The sequence below is a fragment of the Brassica oleracea genome, unplaced genomic scaffold (assembly GCF_000695525.1).
Source record: "Brassica oleracea var. oleracea cultivar TO1000 unplaced genomic scaffold, BOL UnpScaffold00805, whole genome shotgun sequence".
NCBI lineage: Eukaryota > Viridiplantae > Streptophyta > Magnoliopsida > Brassicales > Brassicaceae > Brassica > Brassica oleracea.
Genome location: NW_013617462.1, coordinates 63,431 through 81,073, shown reverse-complemented (window position 1 = coordinate 81,073; position 17,643 = coordinate 63,431). Strand labels below are relative to the sequence as shown.

Sequence of the window (17,643 nt, the reverse complement as noted above, 5' to 3'; positions counted from 1 at the left end):
AGATAACAAAGCACCGAGGCAGTAAGGTACATGTTTATTATGCTGCGATTACTATTAGACTGTTAAGTTGCTGGATTAAAATTAGCGAACGTTGTGTACTGAACTGAACCTCTTAGAGGAAAGCTTGTTAAAAATCGTAAGTAGAGGGAATCTTACGTAAAGGGCCAGTTTGGGTCGGGGCAAGTGAACTTAGGACGAATCGGAGGTAAGGGAAACCGGGTCGGGGCCTTTCAAGTGGTATCAAAGCGATTACGGTTCTAGGACATGAGTTTGAAGGAAGAATCAAAAATGTCTAGAGCGAGTGGACGCGTAGAATGCTAAGGGCGTGCATTGAAGAACTGATGTGAGACTTGATCTTGGGAGTGATCAAGTCGGACTTAGACTTTGTATGGGAAAATGTAAGTTCGTCTGATTGAATAGAAACCAGAGCTGAGATCATTGGAGAATGATCAAATTGCTTAAGGTGTTTTGGATTGCTCAAGAGAGTTATCCAAGAAATTATTCTAAGTGTTGGAAACAACAGAAAGGTTAACTGAAGTCAATGGATCCGGATTCTGAAGTAAAGAAACGGGAAGGATTGACTAAGAGTTTACTGAAGCTTAAGGAAGGTAAGCCGTCTGGAGATAAGATTGAATCAAGTGGCTCGAGAAAGCAAAGGATGCTTCGGAAAAGTCTAAGTAATGCAAGGAACTGTCAAAGACAATGATGTCGGATATGGAGCCAAGGAGCTGACGAGTTTAACTCTGTATGGACAAGACGTTCATAACTGAATTTGGAAGGAAGACTTCAGCAGAAAGGTTCAAGGCAGGATAGCCGAGTGGATGAGCTGAATGTTGTAAACGGAAACAGAGTTGGATAGAAGGTCCGAGGAATTGAGATAGAATCTCAATGAACTGGCTAAGGCAATGGATGGAATGCCGAAAGATAATCTGACCGAATCAGGAGATCGGAAAACTGAAATGGACAGGTCGTTCATGGAACAATGTAAGGGTTTTTGATTAAGACACTGATGCTGGAATGTGAAGTTGAGAGACTTACATTCGAGTGGAACGTTCTATTGAGGATGCTTAGACGGATTCTAAGATTTTTAAGTGATGGACAAGCTGGTCCGGGAAATTGAAACTGGAAGTTCCATGGAAGGATTCAGAAAAATCTGTGTAAGACTTACACATAGCAAGTGGCAAGTGTAAGCAAGTCTGGATATAAAGAACTGGACAAGAGGATTGTCAAGTATGACTAAGCTCGATTGTCTTAGTAGGTTTGTGCGGTCCAAGAGTTGAGATTATCGGAACAAGAGATTGGAAGTCAGATGTACTTGCCAAAGACTTGTTAGATGATCAAGAAACTACTCGGAGGTTCAAGATGCTATAGATGATGAGCTGTGGTCAGAGTTTCAAAAGTAGTAAATGATCGGTTCCTACCATGAGCATCTAGATCAGACAATGTACTTAGGGGCGGTGATGCCTTCTAAGGCTTACTGGATTGTGGATGACGGCTCGATGATGTGGGACGATCATTTGAGTTTAGATTATTGATTCCTTTCATGCGAGAGTCTAGATCAGTCTAGGTGCTTATGGCTGAGATGCTCATTAAGACTTAGCTGGATTGCTAGACGGCTTCTCGGTGACTTGGAATGATAATGCTAGACTAGACTAAGTGTTTGATCAACTGTATATGTGGGAATACTGAAACATTAGTGTTAGTGGTGATGATATGTCCTTAGGAACCGAATGGGTTAGCTGAGGCATAACTGTACTGATACTGTATGTGTTGGCGTCTATGGAAACAGAGAGTTTTCAAAACGTGACTGTCTGTCATCGCGTGTACTGTCCTGACGTCTGTGGGAACCGGAGAGTTGCCAAGATGTAATTGTAATCGCGTCGGTGGGAACTAGATTAGTTCGCCATTGCGTGTCTATACTGTAGTCTGCGGAAACCCAATCTGATGTCTGTGGGAGATGTACCTTCTAAGACATAATTGTACTGTCACTGGAACTCAAGAAGTTCACTACTGTGGGTTTCCGATCGCGATGAAAGCATGGATGGGAACTAGTGAGAGTTTGCCATCACATGTCTGTAGGACGTCTGTCTGTTAGGTACGTATTGTATGAACTGATGTCGTTGGGAACTGTTGAGTTTCCAAGACATAACCGTGACTGAGTCAATGGGAACGAGATGAGTTTGCCATTTTGGAATTGTGAACCGGGAAGGACTGAGAGTCCGAAAGGAAAACTGTGCAAGGGATCAAGTGTAGGATCCGGTAAGAAATGGTTGTAAAGATCATGAATGATCCGGAGGTGTCAATAAAGATCAGTAAAGATCTGGGAAAAGCAGATGTCGATCATCATAGGTGGTCGGGGACAGGTTAGGATCAGGGAGTGATCCGAGGAAACAACTGTAAGGATCAAGATTAGATCCATGCATTCTGAAAAGATTAAGTTCCTAGTATTCGGAGTTAGGCCATGCTAAGGAACCCTGGAGTGCGAGAATCAAACAGTCAAGTCAGGATTGGACTGAGACTGGTTGGAACTGAGTTCTGGAGGGACTAAAGTTGAATCAATAAGTGACTGTGATTGGTTAAGGTTTAAGCTAGAAAACTTAACTAAGATAGTGAGTTAACACTTCGAGAATTGAGGTAAACTGGTCAGCACTGTTGGTAGTCTAGCATTCTCGCCAAAGTGTGTGTCCAAACACCAAGAGATTACTCGGAAGTAAGGACTACTATGCTTAGTGAGTTGGTGCACTGAACCGAGTCTATTGAGATTAAAAAAAAAAAATGGTAAAGAGACCGGATCGAATAATTGATATCTAAGATCAAATCCAAGTGTGATTGTGATCAGGAAGTCTGGAACACAGTAATGGTCGAGTGACCGAAAGCCTGAGCATTGAGTTAAGGAATGAGTGTCGTTTGATTGGGATTCATTCCATGTGGGGGAGACTGTTCTGATTGGATAGAACAAAGTTCTATTATCTGCGGAATTCGAGGACGAATTCATTCCAAGTGGGAGAGACTTGTAGTATCCCCATCCCGCAGTCTGACCTGGATCAGTCCAAGGTCGGACTGATCAGATGAGATAGACATGTTGGACATTACATCTGGATAGTACTGGTCATGTCAAGACGATATTGTTTGTCCGAACATAGCAGTTGAGCTTGTCGGACTAATCTGGACGGATTCAGACAAGGCAGCAGGACTTGTCATCCGAGATCATTTAGTCAATGTGTCGACTGACTGGTATACGTTCTGACGTGAACGGATACTGAGCTGAACATGAACTGATTAGCCAAGGAAAATGGCGGGAATGGTTAAGTAGTGGTTACAGGAACAGTTAACTGACGGTTACTGGAGCGGTTACAAAGTAGTTACCGGAACAGTTACAAGACAGTTCCGGGTGGTTACTGGACTGCTTAACTGACTGGGACGATTTACGGATAGTTGAGTTAAGGAACTGCAAAGGCGGTTATAGAGCAGTTGGAACTGCTGGGAGTTACTAGGAAACCGTCAAGGACGGTTACGGACTGATAACAAACTGTCCGAGAGCGGGTACTGATGGGTTTGGGGCGTGGAAGCAGTTTTGGGACGGTTAGGGAGACGGTTAAGGCCGAGAAGTAACCGCCCAAACTCCTTTTAATGAAATCCCGCGGATCAGATAGAAGGGGGGGGGGCTCCTGGACACGGTTCTGGAGAGAAAACAGAGAGAAAGGAACCGAGGAAGAGGGTGATTCTGATCGGAAAGAGAGAGAGATGGCCGGAAGGCTGATCAAAGTTTTAGTTAGGAGCCATGGGTCTGTCTGTTTCACTGCGACTCCGTCTGAACAGATCACGATCGGATCACGACTGGGATACAGAGAAAGACAGAGAGAAACTGGGAGGGAGAGGAGAACTTGATCGGTGCAGACAGAGAAAGATGGCCGGATGGCCGATCCGAGTCTGTGATTGTGGCCACGAGTCTTTCTGTCCGTCTTCGAGGAGTTCTGGTTCGTTGTGGGATCAAATCGAGCCTAAGAAGTCGGCGGTTATACTCGATGGGGGACCGAATGCAGGCCAGAGGAAGCGAATATGGACTGGGTCTATGGTTAATCGAGAAGGTCTGGACTGGCGGTTACAAACGTTCATGCGAGTTTAATGCGTATGGAGTCTGGTTCTGACGGGTACTGGACCGAGGAAATCTGAGTTCAAAGGATACTGGACTGATGGGATTGAGATCGAGCACTGAAGGTATCGTGGTGGAGTGTGTAGCCGATGAGCGATGTATTGAAATGACTGAGGAGCAGGATGGCCATGGGGAGAACTGACTGGATCGAGGGCTGTGGAGCCGACTGTGTACTGACTGATCCGGGTGTGATCAGGGACTGGTTCTGGGGCGCTAAGCATGGCTAGCGTACTGTCTGTTCTAGATGGCTGGTTGGAGACCAAGCCGTCTCTCTTTGTTTACTTGGATCACGTGGGGATGGTTGGCTGAGTGACAAAGGAAAAAGGGGATTCGGTTAAGTATCTGATCGAGCTGGCTGGATAGGACGGATGGGAAGTAGGAAGACAGCAAGGAAGGAGTGTATGGCTGGATTATCAGATAACAAAGCACCGAGGCAGTAAGGTACATGTTTATTATGCTGCGATTACTATTAGACTGTTAAGTTGCTTGATTAGAATTAGCGAACCTTGTGTACTGAACTGAACCTCTTAGAGGAAAGCTGGTTAAAAATCGTAAGTAGAGGGAATCTTTCGTAAAGGACCAGTTTGGGTCGGGGAAAGCGAACTAAGGACGAACCGGAGGTAAGGGAAACCGGGTCGGTGCCTTTCACAGAGCCCGCGTCGACCTTTTATCTAATAAATGCATCCCTTCCAGAAGTCGGGGTTTGTTGCGCGTATTAGCTCTAGAATTACTACGGTTATCCCAGTAGTAGTTACCATCAAACAAACTATAACTGATTTAATGAGCCATTCGCAGTTTCACAGTCTGAATTCGTTCACACTTACCCATGCATGGCTTAATCTTTCAGACAAGCATATGACTACTGGCAGGATAAACCAGGTAGCATTCTTAAATCATGGCAAGACCACGTCATATTCCCGCAAACACATGGAAAGTGGGAACAGACGTAGACTTGACCGTCATCTTTTGTCCGGAGACAAACGTGCTTAGCGGGACAGTTTTTCTTAGAATCACCGCCATAATGTTTCCGCAACCGAGATCTCAGCAAATTGTTGTAAAAGTATGGGGGAAATTGTGTCTATTATTAATGAATCAGAAGGTCCCTTTATATAGGGATTACAAAATATAGAAATATGGAAAGAGTACAAAACCTAATCCAACTATAATTAGGAAAACTACTAAAACATGGAAAAGGAAATTGGGCCAATCTGGCCGACTAAACCTCTATGTGGTCGACTAGGCCTCATCTTCTAGTCTTGGTTATGGGTCATCTACTTAATGATTTATAACAGTTTACATATTTTTATAATATGCCAAACAATATCTTTTGGTTTCAGAAGTTAAACAAACAATATCTTATTGATCCTCTTAAGGGAAAAATGGAAACCGTGGTTAAGGAAAAAGAGTACAACACATGATACTCCCCCTGATGAATGCATCACTGAAGATCCTTCAGCTGGCGCATTCCTATCTGATATGTAAGCTTCTTGAATGTTGAGGTTGGCAGAGACATGGTGAAAAGGTCGGCAAAATTGTCACTGGACCGAACTTGAACCATTTGAACTTCTTTAGCCTTCTGCAGGTCGTGGGTGAAGAAGAACTTGGGCAAGATATGCTTTGTCCTATCTCCTTTGATGTATCCATCTTTGAGCTGAGCTATGCAAGCTGCATTGTCTTCATAGATAATTGTTGGTGCTTCTTTTCCCACGGCTAAACCACTATCTACTCGGATGTGGTTGGTCATATTCCTCAACCATACCAGCTCACGGCTTGCCTCATACATTGCTATGATCTTGGCATGGTTGGAAGATGTGGCGACAAGTGATTGTTTCGTGGATCGCCAACATACTGCAGCTCCACCATGTATAAAAACATATCCAGTCTGAGATCTAGCATTATGTGGATCAGATAAGTATCCTGCATCAGCATATCCGACCAAACTCTCTTTTGGTCGGTTAGTATAGAACAAACCAAGATCTTTTGTTCCTTGCAGATATCTAAATAGATGTTTTATTCCATTCCAGTGCCTCTGAGTTGGACAAGAGCTAAATCTAGATAATAGATTCACGGCAAAACAAATGTCTGGTCTAGTGTGGCTAGCCAAATACATTAAAGCTCCAATGACACTTAGGTATGGCACTTCCGGACCGAGTACTTCCTTGTCCTTCTTCTTTGGTCCGAATGGATCTGTCTCTGGGTCGAGAGACCTTACGACCATAGGACTCGACAACGGATGAGCCTGGTCCATATTAAACTTCTTGAGTATCTTTTCTGTATATGCCAACTGATGCACAAGGATTCCATTGTTTACATACTCAAGTTGTAGTCCCAGACAGAACTTAGTTTTTCCTAAGGTTCCTATGATATTCAGGTCGTCCACATATACCGACATGATTACAAAACCCTTGTTGTCGAATTTCTTGATAAAAATACATGGACTTATTGGATCATTCTTATATCCCTCTTTTACTAGGCACTCAGATAATCTATTGTACCACATTCGACCTGATTGTTTCAAACCGTACAAGGCTTTATTCAACTTAATGCAATGCTGTTCTCGAGAACCTTTCTTATCTTTGAGCTCAATACCCTCTGGAACTCTCATATGAATTTCATTATCCAGTGGACCATATAAATATGCGGTCAATACATCCATTAGGCGTAAATCTAAGTTTTCTTTTATAGCCAGACTGATTAAAAATCGTAATGTAGTTGCATCCACCACAGGGGAGTAAGTCTCCTCATAGTCTATTCCTGGTCTCTGTGAGAATCCTTGTGCAACAAGCCGTGCTTTATATCTCACTACTTCTCCTTTCTCATTTCTCTTTCTCACAAAGACCCAGTTGTATCCCACTGGTTTGACATCACTTGGTGTCACAATTATAGGGCCAAAAACGCCTCTTTTCCTTAATGATTCTAACTCCACGTTTATAGCTTCTTTTCATTTGATCCAATCTGATCGTTGAGTGTACTCATATATGGACATGGGTTCTAGATCCTCATTTATATCCATGATCTCAAGTGCTACCTTGTATCCAAATATATCATCGACGTCGATATCTTTTCTGTTCCATTGTGTTCCAGACATTATATAATTGATCGATATCTCTTGATTATCCGGACCTGGTGTACCATGAAGTTCAGCGTCCCGAACCTCATTGTATGGAACAATTGGTCCAACCGGTTCAGCTGCGGGTATTTAATCCCCACCATAAGCAGCCTTGTATATTTTTGGCGGGATGAAATATATGAGTCAGTTTGCCCCCTAGAGCAAAGAAAACCATAAGCCTTCTAGTTGTGAGAAACGACCAGGAGCAATCTCGGATCCTATCAAGCTCTCTTCCATCCAGCTTGTGGCGATTCTTCATTCCCCTTTCACCCACCGATCTTGCTAGAGACACACGTCCAGCAAGCCTGATTCCATCTCTACTTCATCTTTCATCCACTGTTCTTGTTGAGAGAGACACACGTCCAGCAGCAAGGATCCATCCGCCATCTCTATCATTCCTTCTCTTTTATTTCTTTTCATTTCATCTAGTTTTGCATCTTGAAAACCGATAAAAATCATATCTGTTTCTGTCCAGTATTTTTCATTCAGTTTTAATCTCTGTTTCCATTTTAAAACCTCAAGAAAAAACTCATAAAAATCTCTCTTTGTTTCAGGTACAAGTCGCCGGCCAATCTCCATCTAACCGGCCGCCTCTTCAGATCCGCCCCTAGCCCTGCCCAGACCCTTGCCCACAAAATTTTGGTATCAGAGCTGAAGTTCCTGAATCAGGTTATATCTGTCCTTGAAAATCGTTTATGTTGTGTTCATTATTTCTTTGTTGCATCCGAAAAAAAAAAAAATTGTTCTTGCTGTTCTGGCTATTCATCATTGTTCATCATAGTATTTTCCTAGATCATTTTCGTGCATCATAAGGATATATCAATTTGTTTGTGTGATTGATCGACCAGCTTTCCTTAGTTGGAGGTTGAGTGATCAATTTGCATTAAAATTGACTAGATCACTTAGATTGATTGGCTTGATTAGTTTGCATTTACTTGTGATTGCTTGGATTAGTCTTGCATTAATTTAGACTTTCAATCATCATTTAAAAAAAAAAAAAGATTTCAATCATCTCTAATTTCGAATTGCATTTACATTAGATCTTTCCTTTTTTTTTCCTTCTTTTCCTCTTTTGATTTGATTCTTACTTTCAACTTTAAAAAAAAAAAAAAAGATTTCAACTTTCATTTTCAAATTTTTTTCGAACTTAATTTAAAAAAAAAAAAAAAAAAGAAACTCAACTTTCCTTTTTAAGTTTTATTCGAATTTAATTTTCTAAATAAATAAAAAAATCAATTATCATTTGCAATTAGTTTGATTGTTTCTTTCTTCTCTTATTCTTTCAAGTCTTTCTTTCTTTTCTTACTTCATTCCAATTCCTTTTGCACTTGATCTTTTTCTTTCTTGTCTACAGGAAAGACATGGGAGATATCAATGCTAATGGTGTCCAAAATCAGGCTGAGGTTAATGCCCAACTACAAGCCGAACAAGCCGAACAAGCTCAGCTCACGGAAACTATGAATGCTATGTCCGCCCAACTGAACCGACTGGGACAAGGAAACCGTCCCAATGCCCAACCGGCTGCGAGGAGATTCGGCCCTTACCTGGAACATCCACAATCCCAATCAGAAGGTGATGACTCCGACTATGAGCCAACTGATCGAGGAGATGAAGGCTGACCCGCACGAGGTGGGAGGCGAGAGTATCGGATCCAAGGAGATGGGAGTCCGATCCGGAGGAGAAATGGGAGTCCGAACCGTAGGAGGGATGGAAACCCAAACCAAAGGAGAGGCCGAGACCGGGACGAAGAGGACGATCGTCGAGGAGGCAAGGATCTTAAGTTAATCACCACCCACGTTCGCGGGTAAATTTGATCCAGACGCCTACATCAATTGGGAGAAATGCATGGAGTATATCTTCGACTACTATAATTATTCTGAAGCCAAGAAGTTAGCTCTAGCAGCGGCCCAACTAACGGACAACGCTTTGTCTTGGTCGGACCGAGATGTTGCTAAGACTGGTCCAACATGGCGAGCCCAAACTTGGACCGAAATGGGAACCAAACTCCGAGGCAGGTATATTCCTTCTTATTATCAACGAGACGTACTGAAACGTTTTCGCAAGTTGTCTCAGGGAACTAAATCAGTGGAGGAGAACTTTGAGGAGTTTGAGTCCCTTAGGAACAAACTGGACGTCGATGAGCCTGAAGCATCTCTCATGGCTCAGTTCCTAGAAGGACTGCACGCTCGGATCGCCTGCAAGGTAGAGCCACAGCCGTACGAGGACTTCAGCGATCTGCTACACTTTGCCGTCCAAGCCGAGGCACACATCAAACGAAAGAGTGCGACCACCAGCCGTAGTAAACCCGTGTGGTCTCAATCAGCTTCCAAAGGCACTGATAAGAACAAGTCCATTGAAGTGGAGAACCGGTTCAAGAAGAACCAAGCTGAACCATCCAAAACTGGACAAACCGACCAGGGTAAGACTCTAGCTCAAAACCAATGTGCTCGTGATATTACTTGTTGTAAGTTTCAGGGAAAAGAACATTATGCTAGAGATTGCCCAAACAAGTGAGTGATGGTTCTTAAGGCCGATGGTGGATACGAGTCCCAAGATGAGGCCGAGTACGAACCTGTTGTGTCTGATGAAGAGGTGGTTGACTATGCTGAGGCCGGTGAACTACTAGTAACCAGGCGTTCTCTAAGTGCCCTCTTCGAACCAGAAACCATCCAAAGAGAAAACATCTTTCATACATGATGTAGCGTGGAACAAACGGTATGTAGCTTAATCATAGATGGTGGTTCATGTACTAACATGGCCAGCAAGTATCTTGTTGATAAGCTAGGTATGGCCAAAACTCCCCATCCGAAACCATACCGACTCAAGTGGCTCAATGATGAGACTGAGCTCAAGATATCCGAACAAGTTGTTGTGCCGTTCAGAATTGGTAAGTACCCGGATCAGGTCAAGTGTGATGTCGTCCCCATGCAAGCTGGCCACATACTTATAGGAAGGCCATGGTAGTTTGACAAGGAGAGTATCCATCACGGCCGGACCAATGTCTACAGCTTCACCCACAACAATAAGAAGCATAACCTGGCCCCTCTCAGCCCCCAAGAGGTTCACGACATGCAAAAGGCAATGGACCAAACTGGCAAGGTAAGTAAAACTAACCTTTATCTTACTTCGGGTCAAGTGCTTAAATCCTTACAACATGAAACACATGTGCTACTAATGATCTTTAAGGAAGGTTGTTGTGCAAGATTTGAGGTCCAAGAGTTACCAGCTGGGATACAAGACCTCATGGAACGTTATAAGGACGTCTTCCCTGATGAGGTACCGGCCGGTCTACCCCCAATCCGTGGCATAGAACACCAGATCGACCTCGTGCCAGGAGCACCTCTACCAAACCGAGCTGCTTACAGCGTCAACCCTGAAGAGGCCAAGGAGTTGGAAAGGCAGGTCCAAGAACACATGGATAAAGGCTACATCCGGGAGAGCCTCAGTCCGTGTTCGGTGCCAGTCCTCTTAGTACCCAAGAAGGACGGTACATGGCGCATGTGTGTGGACTGCCGAGCTATCAACAACATAACCATCAAATATCAGTATCCCATACCCAGATTAGATGATATATTGGATGAACTAAGTGGTTCTACTGTGTTTTCTAAGATTGATCTCAGGAGTGGATACCACCAAGTTCGCATGAAGGAAGGTGACGAGTGGAAAACCGCCTTCAAAACAAAACAAGGTCTGTACGAATGGCTTGTAATGCCATTTGGCCTCACCAACGCCCCTAGCACCTTCATTAAGCTCATGAACCAGGTTCTAAGACTTTACATCAGTAAGTTTGTGGTCGTGTATTTTGATGACATCCTGATTTAATATCAGTGCTTATCCGACCATGTTGATCATTTAGAACAGGTGCTGAAAGCTTTGAGGCAAGAAGGACTTTATGCTAACCTAAAGAAATGTGTCTTTTGCACTGATCAAGTTGTGTTTTTAGGTTTTGTCGTAATTTCGCAGGGACTGAAGGTTGATGAAGAAAAGATCAAAGCGATACAAGATTGGCCCACACTGACCACGATCGGACACGTCCATAGCTTCCATGGTCTGGCCAGCTTCTATCGACGTTTTGTCAAGGACTTCAGCACCATTGCTTCTCCCATGACATCCGTGATCAAGAAGAACGTATCCTTTTCCTGGGGTTCAGCCCAAGAAGAGTCTTTTAACAAGCTTAAATTCAGTTTGACTCATGCACCAGTCCTTACTCTTCCTAACTTTGATAAGACTTTTGAGATTGAATGTGATGCATCAGGTACAGGAATAGGAGCCGTGTTAACCCAAGGAGGCCGATCAGTAGCCTTCTTCAGTGAGAAATTGAGTGGAGCTGCCCTCAATTACCCCACCTATGACAAAGAACTCTATGCTTTAGTGAGATCTCTTGAAACTTGGCAACATTATCTTTTGTCTAAGGAGTTTGTTATTCATACAGATCATGAGACCCTTAAACATTTGAGAGGCCAAACTACACTCAAGAGGAGACATGCCAGGTGGTTGGAGTTTGTAGAGACATTTCCCTATGTGATTAAATACAAGAAGGGAAAAGATAATGTGGTGGCCGACGTCTTATCCAGGCGCCACACTCTCATCGCCACCATGGAGGCTAAGATCATGGGTTTTGAACATATTAAGAATGCTTATGCTACTGACCCTGATTTTTCAGAACTCTATGGCAGTACCACCAAGAGTGCTGTAGGACCATTCTACCAACATGATGGGTTTCTATTCAAGGAGAAACGACTTTGCATTCCCCAAGGCTCTATGAGGGACTTACTGACCAGGGAGGCACACGGTGGAGGCATGATGGGACACTTTCGCTGGACAAAAACCATGGATGTCCTTACCGACCACTTCTATTGGCCGAGAATGAGACGATATGTTGAGAATCTTTGCGCCAAGTGCACTGTCTGCCTGAAAACTAAGTCAAGATCTCATCCTTATGGTTTACATATGCCTTTACCAATACCTAACGCACCTTCGGTGGATATCTCTATGGACTTTGTGCTGGGCTTGCCCAAGATAGAACACAAAGACTCCATTTTTGTTGTGGTTGACAGGTTCTCCAAGATGGCACATTTCATACCATGTGACAAGACTAAGGATGCTAGCAAGACCGCTGACCTGTTCTTCAAAGAAGTGGTGCGCCGGCATGGAGTCCCCAGAACCATTGTGTCCGACAGCGATACAAAATTTTTCAGCCATTTCTGGCGGACGTTGTGGAAGAAACTTGGTACCAAGCTTCTTTTTTCTACCACATGCCACCCACAGACCGATGGCCAAACAGAGGTAGTAAACCATACACTCTCTCAGCTATTGAGGCTACGGTGGGTAAGAATTTAAGGAATTGGTTGAGTTGCTTGCCTTTCATTGAATTTGCTTATAATCATGCAAAGCACTCCATTACTAACCAATCCCCTTTTGAGGTTGTTTAAGGCTTTAACCCAGAGATTCTGTTGGACTTCAAATCATTACCACCAGACATGCAAGTTAGTCAAGTGGTGCGTCCCGTGCTGAGTTTGTTAAGACGATGCACCAGCAGGTCAAGGAGACACTTGAGACGAAGGCTGAGAGGAACTGGGCCAAGCTCAAAAAGGGCGTAAGGAAGTCCTTTTCAAACCAGGCGATTGGGTATGGTTACATATGCGGCCAGAGAGGTTCCCTGAAGAAAGGAATTCCAAGTTAGCACCTAGAGGAGATGGACCATTCCGGGTCCTAGAGAAGATCAATGACAACGCCTACAAGCTCGAGCTACCAGGTGAGTTTAAGGTTTCCCCAACCTTCAATGTGTCTGATTTGGCTCCTTATATTGCAGATGACGAAGAAGTTCTGAGGACAGAACCTTCTCAAGAGGGAGGTGATGTTGTGGTCAACCAAGCTGAGGAGGTCAGGCTCACGGGTCTTAAGAGATGGTTTCACCAAGGCCGTCCAAGAGATGATAGATCAAGGTCTCAAACAGTTGCTGATCCAAGAGATGTCCGGATTAAAGATTGAAGATCCGACCAAGCCGATAGATGTCCAAGATCAGTCCGGTCCGACTCAATTCTCTTCCATCGTCCATAACCGAACCGGCCTAATCATCTCTACGTTTGATCTCCTGGTATAAGACTTAGCCGCCTAGTCTAGATAAGATAAGCAGGTAAGAATTCATTTATGATTTCTAACCGGTTTATTGTTTTTGATTTGTGGCTGGTTTTATTTTAATTTCGGTTTAATAAACTCATGGGCAAATTGTCAGCCTTTCTTTATTTATTTGAGTCCAATAATTCAAGGCCATTGTTTAGCCTTTGCTTAGAGTCCAAGAGAGAGTCGGCCCCTTTATGTTTAGGCCTTATTGCTTTAGAGTCCAAGAAGAATCCATGTTGTTTTTGCTTCAAGTCCCCTAGAAGGGCATAGCTGCGGGTATTTAATCCCCACCATAAGCAGCCTTGCATTTTTTTACCGGGATGAAATATATGAGTCAGTTTGCCCCCTAGAGCAAAGAAAACCCTAAGCCTTCTAGTTGTGAGAAACGGCCAGGAGCACTCTCGGATCTTATCAAGCTCTCTTCCATCCAGCTTGTAGCGATTCTTCATTCCCCTTTCACCCACCGATCTTGCTTGAGAGAGACACACGTCCAGCAAGCCTGATTCCATCTCTACTTCATCTTTCATCCACTGTTCTTGTTGAGAGAGACACACGTCCAGCAGCAAGGATCCATCAGCAATCTCTATCATTCCTTCCGTTTTATTTATTTTCATTTCATCTAGTTCTGCATCTTGAAAACCCATAAAAATCATATCTGTTTCTGTCCAGTATTTTTCATTCAGTTTTAATCTCTGTTTCCATTTTAAAACCTCAAGAAAAAACTCATAAAAATCTCTCTTTGTTTCAGGTACAAGTCGCCGGCCAATCTCCATCTTACCGGCTGCCTCTTCAGATCCACCTCTAGCCCGGCCCAGACCCTTGCCCACAACACCAGCCGACTTGCTCATTTGCCCAGTGAAATTATACGATGTGATCCTTGGAATGGATTGGCTGAGTAAATACAAGGCACATCTTGATTGTCATCGTGGCCGAGTTCAGTTTGAAACCGGCAATGGAAAGCTTGTCTATCTAGGGGTCAGACCGACCAATGGGAGTCTGAACACTTCAGCACTTCAAGCAGAACGAATGCTGGAAAAAGGGTGTGAGGCATATCTGGCTGCAATCACGACTGTGGAAGTCGGACCTGATTCTGGGTTGGAAGGGATTCCGATTGTAAAGGAGTATGATGACGTGTTCGATTCCTTGACAGGATTGCCACTAGACCGTTCTGATCCTTTCACGATTGAGCTTGAGTCGGGCACAACACCAATCTCGAAAGCTCCGTATCGGATGGCTCCAGCTGAAATGTCAGAACTGAAGAAACAGTTGGATGAATTGATGGAGAAAGGATTCGTACGACCAAGCAGCTCGCCTTGGGGCGCACCAGTCTTGTTCGTGAAGAAGAAATATGGTAGCTTCAGACTATGCATCGACTACCGGGGAATTAACAGAGTCACAGTGAAGAACAAGTACCCTCTCCCAAGGATAGATGAGTTATTGGACCAAATCTGAGGTGCTACTTGTTTCTCATTGATTTAGCTTCGGGATACCATCAGATTCCGATTGCTTAAGAAGATATCCGTAAGACAGCCTTCAGATCGAGATATGGGCACTATGAGTTTGTGGTCATGCCTTTCGGATTGACCAACGCCCCTGCTGCCTTTATGAAGATGATGAATAACGTTTTCAGAGATTACCTAGATGAATTCGTTATAGTCTTCATATACGACATTTTGATCTACTCAAAGAATCATGAAGATCACAAGGACCATCTGAGAAAGGTTTTGGATAAACTGTGGGAACATAAGTTGTTCGCCAAGCTCAGCAAATGCAGTTTTTGGCAAAGAGAAATTGGTTTCTTGGGTCATGTGGTCTCGGACAAGGGAGTGTTCGTGGACCAAGAGAAGATCAAGGCCATTGCGGACTGGCCCAGACCAAGGAACGCAATAGAGATCAGGAGTTTTCTCGGACTGGCTGGATACTACTGACGGTTTGTTAAGGGATTTGCCAGCATGGCTCAACCGTTGACAAAGTTGACTGGGAAAGATGTTCAGTTTGTGTGGACAGAAAACTGTGGCGTGAGTTTCAGCAAACTCAAGGAGATGTTGACGACTACTCCAGTATTGGCTCTCTCTATGGACAATGAGCCATATGTAGTCTACACAGATGCATCCAAAGTTGGACTTGGGTGTGTTCTGATGCAACAAGGCAAAGTGATCGCGTATGCGTCTAGACAGCTTAGGAAACACAAAGGGAACTATCCAACACACGACTTAGAAATGACTGCTGTCGTGTTTGCGCTGAAGATATGGCGGTCTTATCTCTATGGTGCTAAGGTCCAAGTCTTCACGGACCATAAGAGCTTGAAGTATATATTTACTCAACCAGAGCTGAACCTTAGACATAGGTGTTGGATGGAACTGGTTGCGGATTACGACTTGGATATTGCCTACCATCCGGGAAAGGCAAATCTGGTCGCGGATGCCTTGAGCCGGAAGAGAGTAGCTTCGGCTTCAGAGAAAGACATGGAGGAACTGCTTCACATGGTTGGAACCTTACGATTAGCTGCCTTGACTGACGAATTGGAACCGTTGGGTCTTGGTGCAGCGGATCAGGCGGATTTGTTTTCCCGAGTTTGCCTTGCACATGAAAAGGATGAAGATCTGATCAAAGCTTCAAAGAACGAGAAGACGGAGTATCAGACTTCAAACAATGGGACGATTCTGGTTAATGGCCGAGTGTGTGTTCCTAACGACAAAGGATTGCGGGATGAGATCCTAAAGGAGGCACATGAGTCAAAGTTTTCGATACATCCAGGAGCCAATAAGATGTACCGAGACATGAAGAGATACTATCATTGAGTTGGAATGAAGCGTGATGTTGCAAAATGGGTAGCTGGGTGCCCAATCTGCCAAATGGAAACCAAGGTCCATATGAGTACAGCAGATCATTCGCAAATGGATGGACAGTCAGAGAGGACAATCCGAACACTTGAAGACTTACTGCGATCTTGTGTTCTAGATTGGGGAGACAAATGGGATCAGTACTTGCATCTGGCAGAGTTTTCTTACAACAACAGCTATCATGCAAGCATTGGAATGTCGCCTTACGAGGCATTGTAAGGACGTCCGTGTAGGACACCGCTATGCTGGACCCAAGTTGGAGAGCGCAACATATTTGGCCGATATTTTGGGGAAGAGGCAACTGAAAGAATCCGAGTCTTGAAACTGAAAATGAAAGAGTCTCAGGACAGACATAAGAATTATGCAGATAGACGCAGAAAAGACCTTGAGTTCGAAGTAGGAGACATGGTATATCTCAAAACCATTACCTACAAAGGCAAGGACCGATCCTCAAAGAGTACCAAGCTGAGTCCAAGATACATGGGGCCGTACAAGTTCCTGGAAAGGATTGGAAAGGTCGCCTACAAACTGGAACTTCCCTCATCGATGGCTCAGTTCCATAACGTGTTCCATGTATCCTTGCTGCAAAAAATCATAAGGAATCAAGACATTGTGGTTCGTGAACCACCATCTGACTTGAGAGAGAACCTTACTGTGGAGGAACAACCAGTCCGGATCATTGGTAGAAAAACCAAACCTGAAGGCAAAAAGAATATTAAAATGATCCAAGTCTTTTGGGACTGTGATGGAGAAGAAGAGACGACTTGGGAGCCAGAGGCGAGAATGAAAGCTGAGTTTCCAAAGTGGTTCAACAAACTTAAGGAAGATTCAGTAAGAAAGACTCGAGGACGAGTCTGAGCCGAGTGGTGGAGAACTTGTAGCGACCATGTTCCGAAGATCGATGTTAGGATGATCTGAGGACTGACTTCCTGGACTGTTGGAACGTACTGAATGGGTTTGATGATGCTAGTAAGAGCTGGCCAAAGCTGTAAGGACTTACCGTGGGTGGATGGGAGTTCTTGGATCGAAAGTCTGATTAGTAGTGGATGGAGCGGAACCATGTACCCGAATAAAGCTAGGATCAGATCTGTTTTTGAGCCAAACAAAGCTCCATTAGTCGGTCTTACGTTCGGGTTATTGGACAAGCCGTTCGATTTGCGGAACTCAGGAGTGTTCAGCCAGTTCGATGAAAATCCAGGCAAAGCTGCATTTTCGGACAGCAATGGTCGGATCCGGACAAGTGTTGTCGGATTCAGACATGACGGTTGAGCTGGTCGGCTAGACAGCGATTGTCGAAAATCAGACAAGGCGGTGAAGGTTGTCGGCTAAGCTGAGATGATCTGATTCAGTAGTATCAATCTGATTCGGACAAGGCGGTTAGAGTTGTCGACTGGATCAGTCAGCTCTATGTATTG

At 44.1% G+C, this 17,643-nt stretch overlaps 1 pseudogene; it reads left to right on the top strand.

The window, feature by feature from the left end:
* Positions 1-9,779: 9,779 nt before the first annotated feature.
* Positions 9,780-17,497, top strand: LOC106320110 (annotated as a pseudogene).
* Positions 17,498-17,643: the final 146 nt, after the last annotated feature.